We start from the raw sequence: 20,635 nt of genomic DNA, 5'->3' as shown, positions 1-20,635 counted from the left end.
TTATTAAGCCAGGCACCAGAGGAATAAAGGCATGAATTCTGTAGCTGAATACTCACAGCCTGGCCCTCAAGAGACTGGGGTGAAAAGAATAACAATTTAACTCATTACACCTTAAATGATATGAACCGGGAAGAGTTACCCAGGACTAGTACAAAAGAAGACTCTATACATCAGGCACCATTTCGGCCTTCTGAGTTATCATTAACATCGTAACCATAGACATTACCAGGGTAATCAATAATTAGTCAAAGTCTACCTAGGAAAAATTATTGTCCAATATTTAACTTCAAGATTAATCATTCTGGGGCTGGAGAGATGGCTCAGCGCTTAAGAGCACTGACTGCTCTTCCAGAGGTCCTGAGTTCAATTCCCAACAACCACATGGTGGCTCACAACCATCTGTAATGAGATCTGATGCCCTCTCCTGGTGTGTCTGAAGACAGCTACAGTGTATCCATATATAATAAATAAATAAATAAATAAATAAAGTTTAAGGGCTGGAGAGATGGCCCAGTGGTTAAGAGCACCGACTGCTCTTCCACAGGTCCTGAGTTCAAATCCCAGCAACCACATGGTGGCTCACAACCATCTGTTGTGGGATCCAATGCCCTCTTCTGGTGTGTCTGAAGACACATTTTGTATATGGTGTGTACTCATATACAAAATAAATAAATAAATCTTTAAAAAAAAGTTTAAAGAAAAAAATTAACCATTCTGTGGTCTGGAGGTATAGTTTAGTCATAGATCTTTACTGAGGGACCCTGGGTTCAGTGCCTAGAACTTAAAACCATACCATCACCTAAAAGAAGCATAGTCGATACAGTCAAAGGAGTGGGACTGAGAGTCAGGAAATGTAGCTTCCAGTGCCAAGTTGGCCACTACCTTAGAGATGCTGAGTGGGTCCACGTAAGCTTCCGAGGTCTGGGTTCCCAAGCAGGGGGCGAGACGGCTAAGTCAGTAATCACTGAAGTCCGTTCAACAACATAGTCCCTGCATGTGCTCTCCCGCTGACACACCTGTACGAGACAAACTTCCGGACTGTCAACCACAGCCCCGTCATTATCTCACATCCACCATTAACAACTGAGACCGCAAGAACAGACCCTTAAATCACCACTGTAATTAATAAAAAGGCCACTTTAGATTCTTAGAAACCTGACAGGCTTATAAGATTCATACCTCCACTAGCGTGGTGGTTCTCAACCTACGGGTCGCAACCCCTTTGGGGGTCAAATGACCTCTTCACAGGGGTCGCCTGGGACCATCAGAAAGCACAGATATTTACATTACAATTCACAACAGCAGCAAGATTACTACGAAAATGATTTTATGGGAAATGTATTTAAAGGGTCACAGCATTAGGGAGGTTGAAAACCTCTGCTCTGGTGCATTGTAGGGAGACCACATTCACAGGATTTGCTCCAATGTATTCTGCTGTGATCCTACCCTTTGCATCAGAACAGGATGAGATAAAACACTCCTGCTTTTCCCTCTTTTCCCACCCTTTGCATCTGCTCCCCGCCCCCTTCTTTGAAAAGAAAAATCGCAATCTGCCAGTCCTAACCAGGACTCCCTCCTTTTCAGAAGCCTACTTCCCCAACCGACTAGGCTTTCCCCATTAGTCTATTTGCCTAATTAAGTGAACTTAATGAACTAGTCTGGCTAAACACCAATGCCAGTCTAAATTAGTGAAAGTCCAAGTCTTAGATATCCAGGAGGTACAACAGTCCCTTTGAAAACACACGTTGTGAGTCTGAATCTGGTTTACACAAGTCCTTTCATGAAGTGAATGCAGAAGGGCCTGGAGAGAGGTCTCAGCGGTTAAGAACAGGTCCCAACTTTGGTTCCCAGCACCAGCATCGGGCGGCTTACAACAGTATGTAACTCCAGCTCCATGGGCTCAGAGGCCTCTGGGATAGCTGCACTTGCATGTACATAGTCACAGGAAGACACACATACACAGTTATGTATAGTGAGAACAACATGAGACGGAGTGACGTCATTTAGGGAGTCGGAGCAGATAGACAGGGCTCTGCCTTTATTATTTATGCCGTAAACCCTTGTTAACAAGAATGAAGGGAGCCCCGACTGCAGCCCCAGTAAATACTTGTAATTGAAATTAATAATAAGGTTGTGCTGTGACCGTCCTTCCTGTTTCTACACGCTCTGCTCCTTCCCACTTGCACGTGTGGCTGAGTGATGGCCATGGCGTCTGAGGAATACCTTTTATGCTTCAAGACCTTTTCTCACAAGTGCGATCCGTCTTCACATTCCTCCAACTTTATAATTCAGTCAATGTGAGACGTGAACTGTATAGATCTGGTTTACAAATACTCCGGTCTGGAGAAGCCTATCAGGGTTGACAAGCACTGTGCCAGACTTGGTGCTTTCTGGGAGATAGTTTGTCTTCCATCAGCTTTTTCCACATTGATATATGGTTATAAAACTTTATCCCTAAGGCATCAAGACCATAAAATGGGATTATTCCTTAACAGACCACAAGAGAATAAACTCAGCATGTCAACCCCATTTCAGAAGCTAAAGCCCTGAATGGCAGTTAAGATGTATTAAGAGCAAACAGCTTCGTTTCCTGGATGAGATAGCATACATGTATGCATGCATGCATGCATGTATGTATGTATGTATGTATGTATGTATGTATGATGTATTATTATGTATGTACTGTGTATGTATGAGGTATTATTATGTATGTACTGTGTATGTATGAGGTATTATTATGTATGTACTGTGTATGTATGAGGTATTATTATGTATGTACTGTGTATGTATGATGTATTATTATGTATGTACTGTGTATGTATGATGTATGTAGTATGTATGTATTATGGATGGATGCACTGTATAGGTATGTAGTATGTATGCATGTATGTAGTGTGTATGTATATATGTATGTTTGTGTGTATGATGCATGTAGTATGTGTGTACTGTGTATGTATGATGTATGTAGTATGTGTGTACTGTGTATGTATGATGTATGTAGTATGTATTATGGATGGATGTACTGTATGTGTATGTAGTATGTATGAATGTATGTAGTGTGTATGTATGTATGTATGTATGTATATATGTACATATGTATGAACTTTCATTTATTTTGTGACTCTCTAATGAGGGCTGAAATTGGAGCTAGGATCCAAGGCTTACAGGATGGCTTCCTCGAGCTCATTAGTTAGAACAAATTTTCCAGGGAACAGTTATTCTTTTTGTCCCCTGATAAGTCCCTCCTCAGTCTTGACACTCTCTGGGAGCATGTTCTGTTTTGAAGGAATAAATCTCTCCCTCCACCTTCCCCTACCTGGTACTGCCTTTCTTTGGAAGCTTTGATGACTCAGAGCACTGGGATGAGGAGTGGAGAGGTACTAGACCAAGAGGGTGGCTTTGGGCTAGAGAGATGGAGAGGAGAGACACACTTTCTGCCTTCTGGGAAGCCTTGACAGACCCTCTGCCTCCCCCTTCCTTGGGTAAAATCCTGTCCTCGGGATCCTCTACTCCCCAACTTTTTATTTCATGCCCTTTCCCCTTAAATTTCATCTCTCTCCACCCCCACAACTCCTCCATCCCATCCTTGTTTCTCAAGTGCAGTCACTAAATTCCTTCCTTTTCCCTCTTCGTTGCCATGTGACTATCACCATCACCATCACCATCACCATCACCATCACCATCACCATCACCATCACCATCACCATCATCACCACATCATCTTCCAGCCCTGGCTGTCCTGGAACTCTTCCTGTAGACTAAGACTGGCTTTGAACTCACAGAGATCAGCCTGCCTCTGTCTCTTGGGATTACAAGTATGAATCACTGCTCCCTGGTTTTATTTTGAATTTTTAATAATCCTCCCTCCGCCCCATCCTTCCTCTTCCTCTTCTCTTTTCCTCTGTCTATAGTCTGGTTTTGGAACATCTCCAAAAAACCATGGGCTCTCATTCCCTAGTTGCTACTGGAAAGAGATAGGAACTTAAAGAGTGGAGGGCTAGTGCTTAGCCTCTTTCCCCCCACACCTTGCCAAGAGCAGTGTTTGTGTGCACATGTGCAGAGTCCTCTGGAGGACAGAAGAGGGTGGTGAATCCCCTGGAACTGGAGTGGCTTGTGACCTCTCACTCGGGTGCTAGGAACTGAAGCCTGGTCCTCTGCCAGAGCAGAAAGTGTCGGTCCTCTGGCTCCTTCTCAGCACCTCTATCCACCCTTCTCTCCGAGGATGCCTGCATCTTGCTTAGATCTGGCAAGTCTTTCATAACTCTCAGCCAGGCTCACTCTGTACCCTGTGCCCTACCGGCATGCTCTGATCAGGGCCACTCTTTCACTTCCCACCCTTTCTTCTGACAGCAACCGTTTGCACATGCCACTGGGTTTTGTTCATGTCCTGGTCTCCATGGTTCCCAGCACACGGCAGAAACTCAGAGAAGTTTATAGAGGAACAAATGGATGGGAAGCCAAGTGGTGCGGGGACACTAAGGGATGACCTTCGCATTTCTGTACTAGGGTCTACTCCAAATGTTTAGAGTGTTCCCTGATGGTAGGGAACTTTACAGCAGTTGTGTGACTGTAAAACCATCAACAAGTGACTCTGGTCCAGTGTGTAGTCACGGCTGGCCAGAGTTGACATTTTCTATTTTCAATCACTGATCCCTTCCAAATCGGGTTGCACTTTTTGTTTGGCCAACTGTGTTTTCCTGTCTTCCAGGAGCGTCCAATCAAACCCAGGGCTCTGATACACTAGTACCCGTTCTACCTTGAGCTATACCTCAGCTCCACAAAACTGGAATGCAAGATACCATCCGCGGCTAGTGGGAGGGGAATTATATCCAGAAAGTCAGTGTGATCGTCAGTACTGTCAGCCTGACAAGATCTAAACCACTTAACAGACAAACCTCTTTGGATATCTGAGGGAAGTTCTTGCTTAGGTTGAATTGGGAAGATCCACATTAAATGTGGGTGGCATCATCCCATGAGCTGGGGTGCTATACTGAATAAAAAGAGAGAAATCAGTCCTATAGGGAGGTAACTCAGCTGGTAAAGTGCTTGCTACAAAAGCAGAAGAACCTGAGTCTGGGTCTGCAGCATCCTCATAAGAAAATCTAGGCTTGATGATGCCCTGCTGTAATTGCAGTGCTAGGGAAGTAGAAATAGGTGATTTCTGGGGCTTGTTGGTCAGTCAGTCTGGCAGAATCGTTAGCCCTAGGTTTAACCAGAGACCCTGTGTCAAAATAAATAAATAAATATATATATATATGTATATATATATATATATATATATATATATATATATATATATATATATGGAGGAGGCTGGAGAGATGGCTCAGTGGTTAGAGCACTGACTGCTCTTCCCGAGGTCCTGAGTTCAATTCCCAGCAACCACATGGTGGCTCACAACCATCTGTAATGGGATGTGACGCCCTCTTCTGGTGTCTGAAGACAGCGACAGTGTACTCATACATAATAAATCTTTTAAAATGAGAGATGGAGAGTGATGGAGGGAAACACTGGATATTGACTTCTGCCTTTACATGCATGTGCATCTCACTAGCTCATACATGTCATACATGCACTGATGTGCGTACACATACTAAAAGAGAAAAGAGAGAAAGAGGGGAGTACTAACACTTCATCTCTTTCTGTTTCCTTTCTGCAGACGCAGTGTGATCGGTTGCCTCACTCGACTGCTGTCCTGCCTTTACCGTCATGATGGTCTGTACTCTCAAACTGTGAGCCCAAGCAAGCCCTTCCTCAAGTTGCTTGCTGTCAGGGTAATGAAAGAGGTGATCAATACTGCTGGTGTCTGCTTCTTTTTTCATGGAAACTGTGCTGATCGTGTCCCAGAAGGCCACACATTGCCTTAATAGCTTTTGACCTGTGACCTCGCCTGCGGCTGGTGTTTCGGAATCATGGCTTGCCCATGACTTGAAGCTCCGGAAAAAATTCCGGATTGAAGATGGCTGACGTGGTTCCTTCATACAGATGCGCATCATTGCCAAGAGGAAACGGATCTCAGTGGAAAGTGGGGTGGAAGAAGAGCCCCAAGGTGGATGCTGAGATATTTCAGAGTCTCCAGAAGAATTTTAAAAGCGGGGGATGCCATGGCAGGTAGGGCGGAGGGAATGTCATGAAGGCAGTTTTTGACACTGGATCACAGGAGGAACAGGGTTTATAAACCGCCCCAAGAGAAAAGTGTTGACAGCCATCCGCCAAAGACCTGCCTAGATCTAACAAGAAGTGAGCCTCAATGCTAGACTCCAGACTTCCCCCCATACCACCCCTTCAAATCTTCCAGCTTTGTTATGTACACAAAGGGAGGAGAAAGAAGAGGAAGAAGAAGGAGGGGGAGGGGGAGGGGAGGGAGAGGGAGAGGGAGAGGGAGAGGGAGAGGGAGAGGGAGAGGGAGAGGGAGAGGGAGAGGGAGAGGGAGAGGGAGAGGGAGAGGGAGAGGGAGAGGGAGAGGGAGATGGTAGCTAGCCCAAATCTTTAATCCCAGCACTCTGGAGGCAGTAGCAAGCAGATTTAGCCAAGGTTACACAAAGATACTGTCTCACAAAACAAAAACTATCAAACAAAAGAAAAGAAACAGAAAGAAGAAAGGAAACCGAACCAACAACAAATTTTCCTAATCCCCCACTTCCACCCCACTGCTCCATCCCCAGGGCAAATCAATCTGGCCTATACTAGCCTTTAGGTCTCAGCTTAGACTCTGCAACCTTAGAAGCCTCACCCGGGGGCCTCCTCTTCAGACGTTGTTTTTTATATCATTTCCTTATGTACTGGGCTGTCACCAGTTGTTATCATGTTAAACTACCCATTGTGTAAGTGTGGGAACTCTTTCCATGGTCTCTCTGCCTCCCTAGGAGCTACCACAACGCCTGTCATGCAATAGGGCTAGCCTCATCTGCTTCTGTTGCTGTGATTGGTTTGACCAATCAAAACCAAGTTGGGGATTGTTCAGCTTACAGGTCTCACAGTCAGCATCAAGGGAAGCCGAGGCAGGGACTCCAGTCGGGAACCTGGAGGAAAGGAGATGGAGCCAAGACCACGGAAGAAATTGCATATGGACTTGCTTCTGTTTGCCTACTCAGCCCCAGCGCACCTGCCCAGGGCTGATGCCACCCACGGTGGCTGAGCCCTTTACATCAATTAGCAATCAAGAAAATACCCCAAAGACATACTTATAGGCCAGTCTAACGAAGGCAATTCCTCAGTTGCCGTTCCTCCTTCCTGGGTGTGTCAAGTTGACAACCAGAGTTGTCTATGACAAGGGACTTAGAAGATTTTCTTAAACAAGCAGGCAAAAAATTCCCCAAACCTGGGGCTGGGGATTTAGCTCAGTGGTAGAGCGCTTACCTAGGAAGCTCAAGGCCCTGGGTTCGGTCCCCAGCTCCGAAAAAAAAAGAACCAAAAAAAAAAAAAAAAAAAAATTCCCCAAACCTGTTGAGCATTACCGGCACCACTCAGCGCCGAATTACAACGAATTACAACCTGCCTTGGCGTTTCCCTCTTCCCTTTCTCACCGCCCTTTCCCACCTCAGGCCCTGTTGGCATGCTTCGTTTACTGGAGTTTTCCCAAGGCCTGCTTTTCATGAGGTGTCCAGGGAAGCCACGCACAGCGTTATTCATTGTCCACGGTGTAAATGATCTACTTTGCTGAGTCTCAAGAAGTGCCCAGCTCCAGCCGGTTTTTCCTCAACTGAACTCTTGACAAAAGACTCGAAAGTTCATTCCGATACCTTCTAAGATAAGCTCAGCCCCACAAAGCCACATGCATCCCTTATCTGTTTCCCAGAAAGCCTAACAATATCCACCCTACGGGCTGGCCTATGAGGCTAGCCTGTGTCAAGAGAGTATGCGTAGTGACTATTTTCTCCCTGTCCCCAGGTACTTAGGCTACTTTTATAGCCAACCTATTTACAGTTTTTAGTGAGTCTTTGTCAACCTATAGGAAAATACTTCCCCCCCCCCCTTTGACTGCCAATTCAGGCTAAGATCAGCTGTAAATACAGCACAGCATTCGTTTGTCCTCTTCTAGGTCTCTGTGGGTGTCTCACAAGTGGGCTGACACCAGAGATGCTTCTCAGTTTTTCGTCACATCTCTCCTTAAGATCCACCCAGAACCTGTCTAGATTCGGCAACACTAGGAGAACAGTGACTGAACCTTTGGCTTGTGGAAAAGAATGAGGAAACAGCCTCAGGGGTTCTGCTTGAGGCCACATTAGGAGGCCTTTCTCTTTCACTCCCCTTGTCCAGAGAATTGATCCCTCTCAGGTCAACTCAGCTCTCTGAATTATCAGGTTAAGTCCTCTAGTCAAGGAGTGGAGGTTAGATTAGTGAAGTAGTGAAGCATGTGCAAGGAGGCACTGGGTTCAATCCCCAATACCCCCCAAAAGATTTACAGGCTCGCTCTCTCCTCCCTTCGGCCCTGAGCTGGCCCTGTTATAACTTAAGAGACAGAAGGCACATGAAAGATACTCTGCAGACCTATGAGGTTTCGCTTTTGCACACTGAGGGGGCCTTAACCATGCTCTAAGGAGCCAGTTATACTGAGAAACTATGGGAACAGGGTTGTGACTAGATGTCCACGGGGTGTTTGTGAGCACAAAATTTAAGATGAAGTGCTCCTGCATTTTGAACCACCTGGGCCCAGCACTTGAGTCAAATTTACTCTGGGGGTCTTTGAAGTTCTCTTTGGCTTTGTTTATGACCTTGGAGGAGCCTCTTGGCCACAGCCTTTAAAGTATACTTGAAAGTTTGATATGTATTTTTTATTTTTTTAAATGATAACATAATTACCTCATTTCTACCTTCCCTTTCCTCTCTCCAAACCTCCCATGTTACGCCCCATCCTTGGTCTATCTCAAATTCATAGCCTTTTTTCTTTAATAGGGGCGCGCGCGTGTGTGTGTGTGTGTGTGTGTGTGTGTGTGTGTGTGTGTGTGTGTGTTCCTCAATATATAAATACAACCTGCTCAGTCTGTGTAATGTCACTTATATGTGTATATTTTCAGAACTATGTGATATTGGATAACAAATTGGTATTGTTCTTCCCTGGAGTTCTTGGTCTTCAGCTGAGTCCAACTAAACTTTCCCCTTCCATGTAAGCATGTCTACGGGTGTCCTTCTTGCTCAATATGTTTAGGCAGCCATGCTGCTAAGACTTCATGAATATAGCATCTGACATTTCTAAGAGACACAATCTCAGGGTAAACTTTCTCTTCATCTGTCTCCTACAGTCTTCCCTCTCCTTCTGCTGCAATGATTCCCGGGCCTTAGGTTAGTGAGTTGGTTCATAGATGTATCATTAGGGACGAGGCTCGACAATTCTGCATTTTGATCTATTGTGTTTTCCTGTTAATGGTCTCTGTCTGCTGCAGAAGAAGTTCCTTTGATGAAAGGGAGAACTACATTTATTTGAAAACATTTATCATAAGTATTTAGAATGTAGCTGGGATTGTTATGTTGATTTAGTAAAGTAGCCATTGTAGGTTCCCCCTCCAAGGTCCATGACTTCACTAGGCCAGGAGAGTTGACTAGGTCTACAGCAACAGGCATGGTTTCCCTCTTGTGGAACAGGCCTCAAGTCCAATTAGAGAGCTGTTTATTACCACCAAGGGACTCATGCCACTACTGCACCCTAAAGTCTATCTTACCACACTGGCCATTGTTATGGTTCATGGGTGTCATGGCTGAGCAGAACTGATGACTGCTTCCCTCCTTTGGAAGCTTGTACAGTAACAATTGAAGTGGAAACTTAAGGGTTCTTTGGCAAGCCTGTTGTTGGATGGTGTTTTGCTAGGACAAATATGTGAAGGAGTGTTTTCCTGAAGTGGACACAGGTTGTACTGGCTGGTTTTGTGTGTCAACTTGACCTAAACTGGAGTAATCCCAGAGAAAGAAGCCTCCCTTGAGGAAATGCCTCCATGAGATCCAGCTGTAAGGCATTTTCTCAATCAGTGATCAAGTGGAGAGGGCCCAGCCCATTGTGGGTGGTGCCATCCTTAGGCTGCTTGTCCTGGGTTCTATACGAAAGCAAGCTGAAGCAATCCAGTAAGCAAGCACCCCTCTCTGGACTCTGCATCAGCTCCTGCCTCCAAGTTCCTGCCCGGTGTGAGTTCCTGTCCTGACTCCCTTTGGTGGCGAACAGCAATGTGGAAGTGTAAGCTGAATAAACTCTTTCCTGCCCAACTTGCTTCTTGGTCATGATGATTTGTTCAGGAATGCAAAGTCTAACTAAGACACAGGTAAAAGACTAAGGCAAACTTGTCAAGGCATGTTTTGCTGAAGCAGACACAGGAGGAAAAGGATGTTCTGCTAAAGCAGTCAACTGAAGGGACACACGATGAAGGATTCTTTGTTAATGACTTGCATGCATTGGCCTGCTTTACACTGCGTAGTTGAGCTCCATTTGTCTGGACTCCATGGAAAGAAACGCACCAAACACTTCCGGTGGTGTGCTGCAGTTTCTTGCCACTTCCTTGGACTCAGGCTGATTGGCAGAGTGATGTCAGCTGAGACAGAAGCTGGTGCTGAGGTAAGACCCTTAGAGGACACATGATGTTTGGAGGGATATAAATACGACTCGGCAGAGAGTGTTGGAGGCTGAGCTAGGCTTGCTTAGAGAGCTAGCTGTGTAATTCTTGTTGGTCTCCGCTGATCTCAAGAGGCAAAGCTGAGAACTGCTCCTGGTGTCCCTCTTGGTCTCTCCTGCTGACTTGTGCCAAGGCTGAGGCCTGACTGTGTCTGCCAGGTAGTGCCATTGCTTCAGACTCCTGTTTGCAATCCCAGCTCTACAGAACTGGACTCTGGTGTATCCACGGAGTGTTCGTGAGTGGATTGAGCTACCACTGCTGACCTGTGAACCGAACTGCTGATTTCCAAACAACACAGACAGGAGTTGCTCCAAAGAACCTTCCTAAACAGGTCCACTTCCCAGTATCCTTTCTCTCCTGCTACTTTGGGTAGGTGGTGGGATATAAGCAAGGCTGATGTGTGTAAGAACCACCATTAAAAGTAGACTTTGAAAATTTAAATGTTACAAGTAATTGTTACAGTAACAGTATTCTGGTGACATGAGTGTAGTCCTTAAGGATAAGGCTTGCAGGCCAGATGGAGCTTGAGTCATCAGGGCCCTCTGTCTGAAGGGTATGGTATGTTCAGCAATAGGACTTATATCTCACCTCTAGGGGGACAACCAAGGGAACTAGCAATATCCCCAAATGTTTTGGACTCTTTTTAAAAAGATGTATTTATTTATTATATATGAGTACACTGTAGCTGTCTTCAGACACACCAAAAGAGGGCATCAGATCCCATTACAGATGGTTGTGAGCCACCATGTGGCTGCTGGGAATTGAACTCAGGACCCCTGGAAGAGCAGCCAGTGCTCTTAACCACTGAGCCAACTCTCCAGCCCATTTTGAACTCTTTTAGACAACCTCGAAGCAACTCACAGAGGGCTTTCCATGCCCAGTGCTTAGTTTTTTGACAGTATATGACTCTTGAGATGATGGGGTTTTGTTGTTGCTGCTGTTTTTCCTCTTAGTTAAAACAATTCACTAAATATCTTGTGTGCTGTGTATGAATATGGTGTGTACACATGTACATGTGTGCACACATGTGTAATGGGTTGGAGGTCAATGTTGAGCATGCTCCTGGATCACTGTTCCCGTTATATTTTTGAGACCGGGTCTCTCTCACTGAACTCCATTTGGCTAGGCTAATGGTCAGTGAACTACAAGGATCCTTGCCTCCACACTCTCATGCCTGGCCTTCACAAAGGAGCTAGGATCTAAATTTGGGTGCTCCTATGTGTAGCAGGCATTTTGTCAACCAAGTCATCTTCTCTTGAATATATAATGTGTATTTATAGCCTCCACTCCAAACACCATCCACTAACTATTCATATGCCATCCACCTACGAGTGATGAACATTCGAGCTCCTCTTGGTTATTGATTGATGTGATATTTTCACTCCTGTGTTAATTTGTGAGTGAGGTGTAGGGAGTATGAAGGTAGGTGCCTGAAAATCCCCGGTAAGAGGTGAAAGGGAGCCAGGAGCGTTAATCCCAGCACACGGGAGGCAGAGGCAGGCGGATCTCTATGAGTTCGAGGCCAGCCTGGTCTACTGTGTGAGCTCCATGAGAGCCAGGGCTACACAGAGAAACCCTGTCTTGAAAAAACTAAAAACAAAAACAAAAACAAAACAAAACGAGAGGTAAAGGGCTCACAGCCTGCTCCAGTTGGGAGTACCCATCTCCTGAGTTTTAGCTGCCAACTTGATTCGGCTTGATTTTAATTCAGTTTGGAAGCCTCCTTCAGTCCTTGTACATATCTGGCAGTAAATGGCGGGTCACAACAAGCAGGTTTTGCTAGCCCGGTAGGTGCAGAGAGACCATGCTTCTCCTTGCCCGGACATCCAGTTCGAGGTTTTAACCCCATAAAGCCCATGACTCCACAGGCCGCCCAGGGTCTCCTCTCATCCTTTCTCCTCCCACACTTCCTTCTTTTTTTTTTTTCCGGAACTGGGGACCAAACTCAGGGCCTTGCGCTTGCTAGGCAAGCGCTCTACCACTGAGCTAAATCCCCAACCCCTCCACACTTCCTTCTTACAGAGTACCTACTGTGCGGTGCACTCGTGACACTGAACTCACATTCGTTCCTCTAGAGTCCGAGCCCATAGAAAGGAATGCTAGATCTTCACAGTGGCTGGGAATTTAGCTAAAACGTTAAGAGGAAAACAGTGGCCTGCTAGAGAGAGTGGTTCAAACAATAAACAAACATGTTTCTTCTCAAGAGTGAAGGATTCTGGGTAGCTGCATAGTGAAAGTGTTAGAAAGGGAGAGGACTTAACAAAAAAAACAAAACAAAACAAAACAAAACAAAAACGCCAGGAATAGGTGTGAATTGGAGATGCAGGGCAGGGCTTAGCTGGGTCAAGAGCTAATGAAGCAGTGTCATCGAATGATCTTCATCCAGGCAAAGTTGTCTCTTTAAATCCTTGACAGGGGGCCAGGGAGGAGCCAGGACAGTTTACCTTGGAGGCAGACCCTCCCCTTAACCTCTACCACCTTGACAAGGTCACCTACCCCATTTAATGTTAAAATTGTTAGCGTTAAATTTAATATTAACATTGGAAATGCTGCACCCTTTGCTTCCTGAAGCCTAAATAAAGAGTCTGTGACCTGCCATTCAGTAGACCTAATCCCTGGGTGGGGTCAAGGTGTATGGATCCTCAAAGGCTGTAGCCAGAGCTGATGCTGTCCGTGCTCTCTAAGTTCTTAGGACACACTTTGCCTCAAGACCAAGAATGCTTTTTTGCTTTAGAATTTCTCATTCGGGCTGGAGAGCTGGCTCAGCGGTTAAAAGCACTGATTGCTCTTCCAAAGGTCCTGAGTTCAATTCCCAGCAACCACAATGGCGGCTCACAACCATTTGTAATGGGATCCAGTGCTCTCTTCTGGTGTGTCTGAAGACAGCTACAGTGTACTCAATAAATAAAACAAATCTTTAAAGCAGAAGTGTTTTTCATGTACTTGTTCATGTGTGCATGGGTGCCACACATGGCACATGTAGAGGTCAGAAGACAGTTTGGCAGTTTTTTCTCTCTTCCCATCCAGCAGAGTTCTGGGAACGAAGCGTAGGATGTCAGCCGTGAGAGCAAAGGCCACTTGAAGCCCCTCTTCCCTTCCAGGGCATTTCCACATGTCTGCTCTGAACCTTACCTTCCCACCTCCTTATCTTTTCTATTTCCCTTCTCTCTGAGTGGCTCACCGGTTGGTTTTATTGTTACCGTCCCTGTTTTTTTGTTTTTTTTTTCTTTCTTTTTTTTTTTTTTTTTTTTTTTTCCGGAGCTGGGGACCGAACCCAGGGCCTTGCGCTTGCTAGGCAAGTGCTCTACCACTGACCTAAATCCCCAACCCCCGTCCCTGTTGTTTTATTCTGCTTTTTTGAGGTAGGCTCGTGGGACAAACGCAGCTGCTTCTTATTTTATTGGTTTACCCCAGGAATTCAGTTAGTGCTGCTTACATGCCAGATGCTATATTCTATACGAGACCTGACCCGGACCCCGCCCTGAAGCGAAGTCTCCAAGTGAAGAGAAGAGGTCTCTCCACTGGCTGGATCGTTTCACATGTCAGGCTGACCCAGAAGTTCAGCATTCAGCCCCACTCTGGAGCTGTCTAACTCTGGGATGAAGAAGGGACTGTCTTGCTGTGTGGCCCCATATAGCTGCCCTCAGATTTCTGGATTTTTTTTTTTCCTCAGATTTCCTGGAGTAAAGACTGGTGAGAGATTCTGTCCAAGAGAATCCAATCACATCTGGCGTTTCCAAATTAAGCTTCGCACACTCTGTCCTCTAAGGCTCAGGAAATCCTCCCCTTTCTCTCTCCCAGGGTAAGTTTGTGGGGTGAAGGACAAGGCCCAGGGCAGTTTGGAATGAGGCCCTGACAAGTTCATGAGCGCCTGGGTGAGCTGGGCCTCTGGGGCCAAGCTCCCGGACAGCAACGGGCATTTCTCTGCACCTCCAAGTCACGCTTTATACCCCCTCCATGGCATCACATGTGCTGCGAATTAGAAGGGCTGTGGTGGAATCAGACGGTTGCTCGGAGCTGGGGGAAGTCCACTGGGGGAGACAGGGAAAGATCCCCAGATGATTGACAGGATGGCCTAGCCTTGGAAGATCAGCTCCCTTGGCAAAATCACCTTTCCCTTCTGTGTTCCTCTTACCCTAGTCTTCTCAGACCTGAGGAGAGTTCCTCCGGTAATTGGGGAGAAGTTGCCCCAACCTCTGAATGAAGGAAGCAAAAGCCGAGGCGAGGATGCAGTGGGTGGGGAGAGCGTGAGAATGTTTCATAGTAACCTGAAGAATAAAAGCTCTAATCTTTCCTCCCTCTCCATGACTGGATCTCAGCCTCCTCTCCTCCCCAATCTCCTTCCTCCCTACCCAACCCCACTTGTATTCCCGTTCCTATCTTCCTTTGTCTCCTGCTTCCTGTTCCACTGGGTAAGCTCTTCTGGACCTGGGGCTCACTAGGTCCATGGTGTGTGCCTTCCTTCTCAATTCCGGAACTTCACAAACAGTCACCAAGAGCAGAGCCCTCCTCACAAGAGACAGAACACGGCTTCCGTTCAGCTCTGAGGCCGGCCTTGGACAGCCTTCTGGAAAAGCCCTTGCTGGTTCAGACACAAACACCGCCCTGCTTTTCATAAACACTGCTGGAGAAGACCCTGAACTTAGGAAGGCAAGGGCAAGGTTGAGCTGTGTCCAGGGCATCTTGTTCTCCGGGGCTGAGCTAGCCATGGTCCAAGGCACATGGCTTAACAATCAGGGGACAACCACTCCAGAGGCCTTGAAAAAGTTATTTTAACCTCCCTTTCCTTGTTTTTAAATAGAGCAGAGATCTATGCTGTTAGTTCAGAAATAAACATTGTGGGAAAGACTAATGGACGGGTTGTTTTTTTTTTTTCTCCTAAAGGAGCACAAAATTCCAGGACAGAAACAGGCATGGGGGTATGAAGGGGATGGCGGGAGAAATGAAAAAGAACATGACTCCTTCTAGGTAGACGAGAAAGCTCACTGTAGATAAAAGAAAGCACAGCCAGAGGTAGGGACATCTGGGAAAGTCCAGAGTGAGCATGACCCTGAGCGGCTGGTGGAGAGGCAGGAGGGGCGGAGAGGAGGGAGGGGGGAGAGGCGGGAAGGGCGGCCAGGAGGTGTAAAGGGTAGACCAAAAGGGCCAGGTAACCAAAATGGCTGGATTATATAGGGAAGGGCAGCCCAGTCCCTGAGCTAGAGAAGTTTAGGATAGAGCATGGGTTATGCTAGGTAGAGACTGAGGAATGCTGGGAGAATGTGGCAGCTACATCCTCTCTGGTAAGACCCAACAATGTATAGCACATAGGCCCATATGTTATCTAGGCAGAACTGGGCAATAGTTCCCTGAGCATGAGCGTGTTGGGTGCACTTACTTCTAGGATCCCACAATGTGCTTGAACCAAAACGTAATCCTCAGCAAATCATCCTCGAATGAATGTATTTGGCAGTATTTACCTGTGTCCTCTCAGGTACTCACCACAATGCTCAGAGCTTACTGACTGTCCTGACCCCAAGATTATTCACAGTCCAGGCAGGAGACATTTCCCCAACAAGCTCAAAGGGAGTGACAGTGGATACCAAGAGTGGGGACTAGAGGAAGGCCCAGGGAACAAATGTTTAAAGAAGTATCAGGTACATTAGAGGAAGTGATGGGGGTAGGCCGGGAGAAGAATCAACCACAGAAGGAAAACATACTCAAGAAACCAGAGCATTGAGGCAGAGGCAGGACACCAATGGCCTCCAGGGCCAAAGAGAGGTATGACATTGGCTGATGAGTCTGGAGAGAGGAGACTGAGGTAGAAGAACCTTGTAGGCCGGGTCAGCAAAACACAGCACTGGAGGTTTTATGTACTATCTGGTGGCATATTTCTAGACCCTTCATACCTAATAACCCGTCGTCTTTCTCACGCTTGAGAAGTTACAGACGTTTTCATGAGCTTATGAATGTAACTCTGAGACACTCGTTCTGTACCTCCCTCCGTACTGGCACCCACATGGTGGAAAGTATCACCAAGCCTTGGCTACACAATTCATCATCTAACCTGTTCATTTGGAGAAGCCAAAGGGGAGATTATCAATAATCACACCCAGGCAATATACTGGACCAAGGACTCTCCTGGGTAAACCTGCTCACACTACCTATTGACAGGTTTTAGAGGCCAGTACTGTGATCAATCAGACCCACATGATTGGAACTGAGGTTCTCATTTCTTCATCGAACAGTGAGGTTGGAGGATTAGATCATTTTGATGGTCTCAGAGGCCCTTTCCAGCTTCAGAACTCTGTAACTCTGTGTTGGTCAAGCAAGTGAGACTTAAGAAAGGTTGGGTAAAATGCAGCCTCAAGGAAGTATGGGGGACGGTGAACAGGGAAATGTGGCTAGAGATGCGAAAGGAAGTGAGTTCACAAGAACCCCGGTTCTGTAGACTCACCCTGTAGTGCAGGGATGTGTGCTCTGTTGGGACGCTATACTACAAGCTCAGTGCACAGATGTGCGGTGCCCAGGGTCCCTGGCACTGCAGGCTCAGTGCAGGGATGTGTGGTGTACATACCCTGGAAAACAAAGGAAACAGGATATTCAAACACTTTTGGAAAAGAATCAAGTTGCAAGACTTATATGATCTGATGTCACGATTCATTATGAAACCACAGTAACCGTGCGTCATGCTTTGACTATGCTTGGCTTTATCTGCTGGGATTAAAGGTATGAACCACTATGCCGGGATCTAAATTTAGCTGGGCAAGATCTTGCCCCAAAGTCCCACTCCCTGAATCTGTTATCTTGTAGAACACAGGTTTGGGCTCCATTTCACTTCCTGGTGCCCCTTTAGTACTCGAACCATATATTTCATATTTTTCCTTTCTAAGTTTGCTACGCTTGTTCAAACGGCTCATCATGAGCTTTAACCAGAGAACAAAGTCTCTGCCAGGCTTTTTTTTTTTTTTTTTTTTTTTTTTTTGAGACTTCCTTTGTCAACCCAATTAATCTGAGTCTCTTCACCTTAGCCTCAGGCAGACTCTTTGGACAAAGGCAACAAGGAACCACATTCTTTACCAAAATACCACAATAACAATCTCCAGGCCACATACTGAAATTCTACACTGAAACCTCTTGGGTCAGATCCTCACAATTCAACACTCTCAGTAACAAAAAGTCTTTCATATTTCAACTACGATAGCCCATTAAGCCCCATTTAAAGCATCCCACTGCTTTCCAAATCCAAGGTTCCAAAAGCCACATTTTTTCCAAACAAAAGCATGGCCAGGCATGTCACAGCAATACCCCACTCCTGGTACCAACTTCTCTATTAGTTAGGGTTTTTACTGCTGTGAACAGACACCATGACTAAGATGAGTCTTATAAAGGATAACATTTAATTGGGGTTGACTTACAGATTCAGAGGTTCAGTCTATCATCATCAAGGTTGGAGCATGGCAGCATCTAGGCAGGCATGGTGCAGAAGGAGCTGAGAGTTCTACATCTTCATCTGAAGGCTGCTAGTGGAAAACTGACTTTCAGGCAGTTAGGATAGGGTCTTAAAACCCACACCCACAGTGACACACCTACTCCAACAAGGCCACTTTAAATAGTGCCACTCCCTTGGCCAAGCATATTCAAGCCATAACACCTTGCCATTGTGGTGTTGTGTAACAAAGGCAATTAGATCAATGTAATAATATAGAAAGTCCAGGAGTAGATATACCAAATATATAGTTACTTGATCTTCAATAGACAGAAAGGGAAAATTATGCAATAAATTATGCTAAAAATTGTATTAAAAATGAAAAAATAATTATTTGTTTCCACATTATAAAAACCAACTCAGTATAGATATGAACCCTACATACAAAACCTAAGTTACAGAACCACTAGAAGAAACATCGGGAAAAAAAAAAAAAACCTTTGTGGCTAGGAATAGGAAAACATTTCTTAGATATGAGTTAAAGCACAGACCTATACTTTGAATCTTCTCAGGTAGGTCAGATAGGAAGATACTGAAAGACCCCCGGAGAGGACCTTTCCCTCAGGAGGAGTCCCAAGCGCCCAATGACTGAGCCGAGTCCACTCGGATGCAATCAGCAAAAGGGTTTATTGGAAAACACAGGTACCTTCGGGCACACAGTCTCTTCGGAGGACTTGCGCGCCCAGCAGCTCCAGCATGGGGCTTTTATAGGGATTGGGGAAGCAGAAGCGGGCGTACAGAAGCAGATGCATAGTTACGGGGATTGGTGGATTCAAATGAGGCACATAGACATGTTCACATATGATTGGCTATTTCACATGATGAGGTAATAAGGTATAGCTACACACATTGGCAGGTTTGGGGCGTCCTGGATGTCGGGGGCTGGGGGCTTATCTCTTCCTGCCAGGTGGCCTGTGAGTCAGATCCGGTACTCCTGGTCTGTTCTGCATTCCTTTCCTTTTATGGTCTGTTAGTTCTATCGGCAGGGCGGGGCTGCCTGGACTTGCTTTTCACAGTGTTTAGCCCTGAGTCTGAATTTAAAACTTATTCTTTTAACTTCATATTTTTAAACCTCAAATCTGTATAATTTTCCTTTCAATACTTTCCTAGCACTTATAAAGCCCTGAGTTCAATCCCAGCACTTCATAAATCACGCATACAACTACAATCAGAGCACTACAGAGGTAGAGGCCAGCCTACAGAGAGAGGGGGAGGGAGAGCGAGAGGGAGAGGGAGGGAGAGAGAGAGAGAGAGAGAGAGAGAGAAAGAGAGAGAGATTGAATTAAAAAAAAAAAAACCAAGAATTTCACTTCAAGGACATAAAGTTGGAAGGGGGATGTGTTGTGGGGTGAGGAAGAATTAAGAGTAATGCTGGATATAGTGATCTTTACAAACTTGCGTAAAATGCTAAATATTACATTAAAATATTTAAATTTTTCCTCAGAAGGCACTCCATTAAGAATAAAAAAAATAGAGAAAATAGAAAAAGAATCTGGAGAAAATATTGGCAAATCATACAGAGTATGTCTTTTTTAAAAAAATCTTAATTTACCTGTACTGTTACAACAAAATGGCTGATTCCAGTTAATGTATAAAGAAGAGAAGTTTATTTGGTTCTTGGTGTGGTGCCACCACATAATAGAGAAGCAGCAAAGCCCTGCAGTGGTCACATGTGTGTGAACAAGAAGCAGAAGAGCCTGAGAGGACTCAGGCTCAAGCTTCCTGTCAGCTGATCCTCGGGAACCAGCTCAGTCCTTAAAGAATAGCATCAATCTTTTCTAACAATGGACCCCATGGTTCAACAAGACCCCAGCTTAAAGCTCCTACCACTGCCACACTGAGGGTCAAGCTCCTAGTGAAAGACCCACCCCATGAGTCTTAACTCAGAGCTGCAACAGGCTTGAACGAGCCCAGGCACGCCCAGATACCTAGGGCCGAGTCACCGTTAAAACTAACAGACCATAAAAGGAAAGGAATACAGAACAGACTAGGAGACTGGCAGGAAGGGATAAGCCCCTAGCCCCCGACATTCAGGACGTCCCAGCCCGCACGTTCTCTTTTACCATGTTACAACCTCATTCGATTATGATGCAAACCTGCCAATGTGTGTAGCTATACCTTATTACCTCATCATGTGAAATAACCAATCATATGTGAACATGTCTATATGCCTCTTTTAAATCCACCAATCCCCGTAACTATGCATCTGCTTCTGTACGCCCGCTTCTGCTTCCCCAAACCCTATAAAAGCCCCATGCTGGAGCTGCTGGGCGCGCAAGTCCTCCGAAGAGACTGTGTGCCCGCAGGTACCTGTGTTTTCCAATAAACCCTCTTGCTGATTGCATCCGAGTGGCCTCGGCTCAGTCATTGGGCGCTTGGGGTCTCCTCCTGAGGGAAAGGTCCTCTCCGGAGGTCTTTCACTAGTACATGAGCTTCCAGAAGAGGAAAACACATCCAAATACACAAATCTTACAAAACTGACAAAAAACTCAAACAGACGTTTCATCCGTGGAACACACAGATGGCACAAAAGCAAATGAAAAGACAATGAACCACAGCCATTAAAGAA

The 20,635-nt window shown here is 45.8% G+C and overlaps 1 long non-coding RNA gene across 1 annotated transcript; it reads left to right on the top strand.

The window, feature by feature from the left end:
• The first annotated feature begins 10,279 nt into the window (after window positions 1-10,279).
• LOC148002652 (uncharacterized) lies at window positions 10,280-15,448 on the top strand. The gene is made up of 3 exons (XR_015633558.1): window positions 10,280-10,540; window positions 10,795-10,967; window positions 14,272-15,448. It is a non-coding gene; the product is annotated as an uncharacterized LOC148002652 (long non-coding RNA).
• Window positions 15,449-20,635: the final 5,187 nt, after the last annotated feature.

This window comes from Rattus norvegicus, chromosome 11 (assembly GCF_021556685.1).
Source record: "Rattus norvegicus strain SHRSP/BbbUtx chromosome 11, alternate assembly SHRSP_T2T, whole genome shotgun sequence".
In the NCBI taxonomy this organism is placed as follows: domain Eukaryota; kingdom Metazoa; phylum Chordata; class Mammalia; order Rodentia; family Muridae; genus Rattus; species Rattus norvegicus.
Note: the sequence above shows the minus strand (reverse complement) of the source record. Positions and strands in the feature narration are given on the sequence as shown.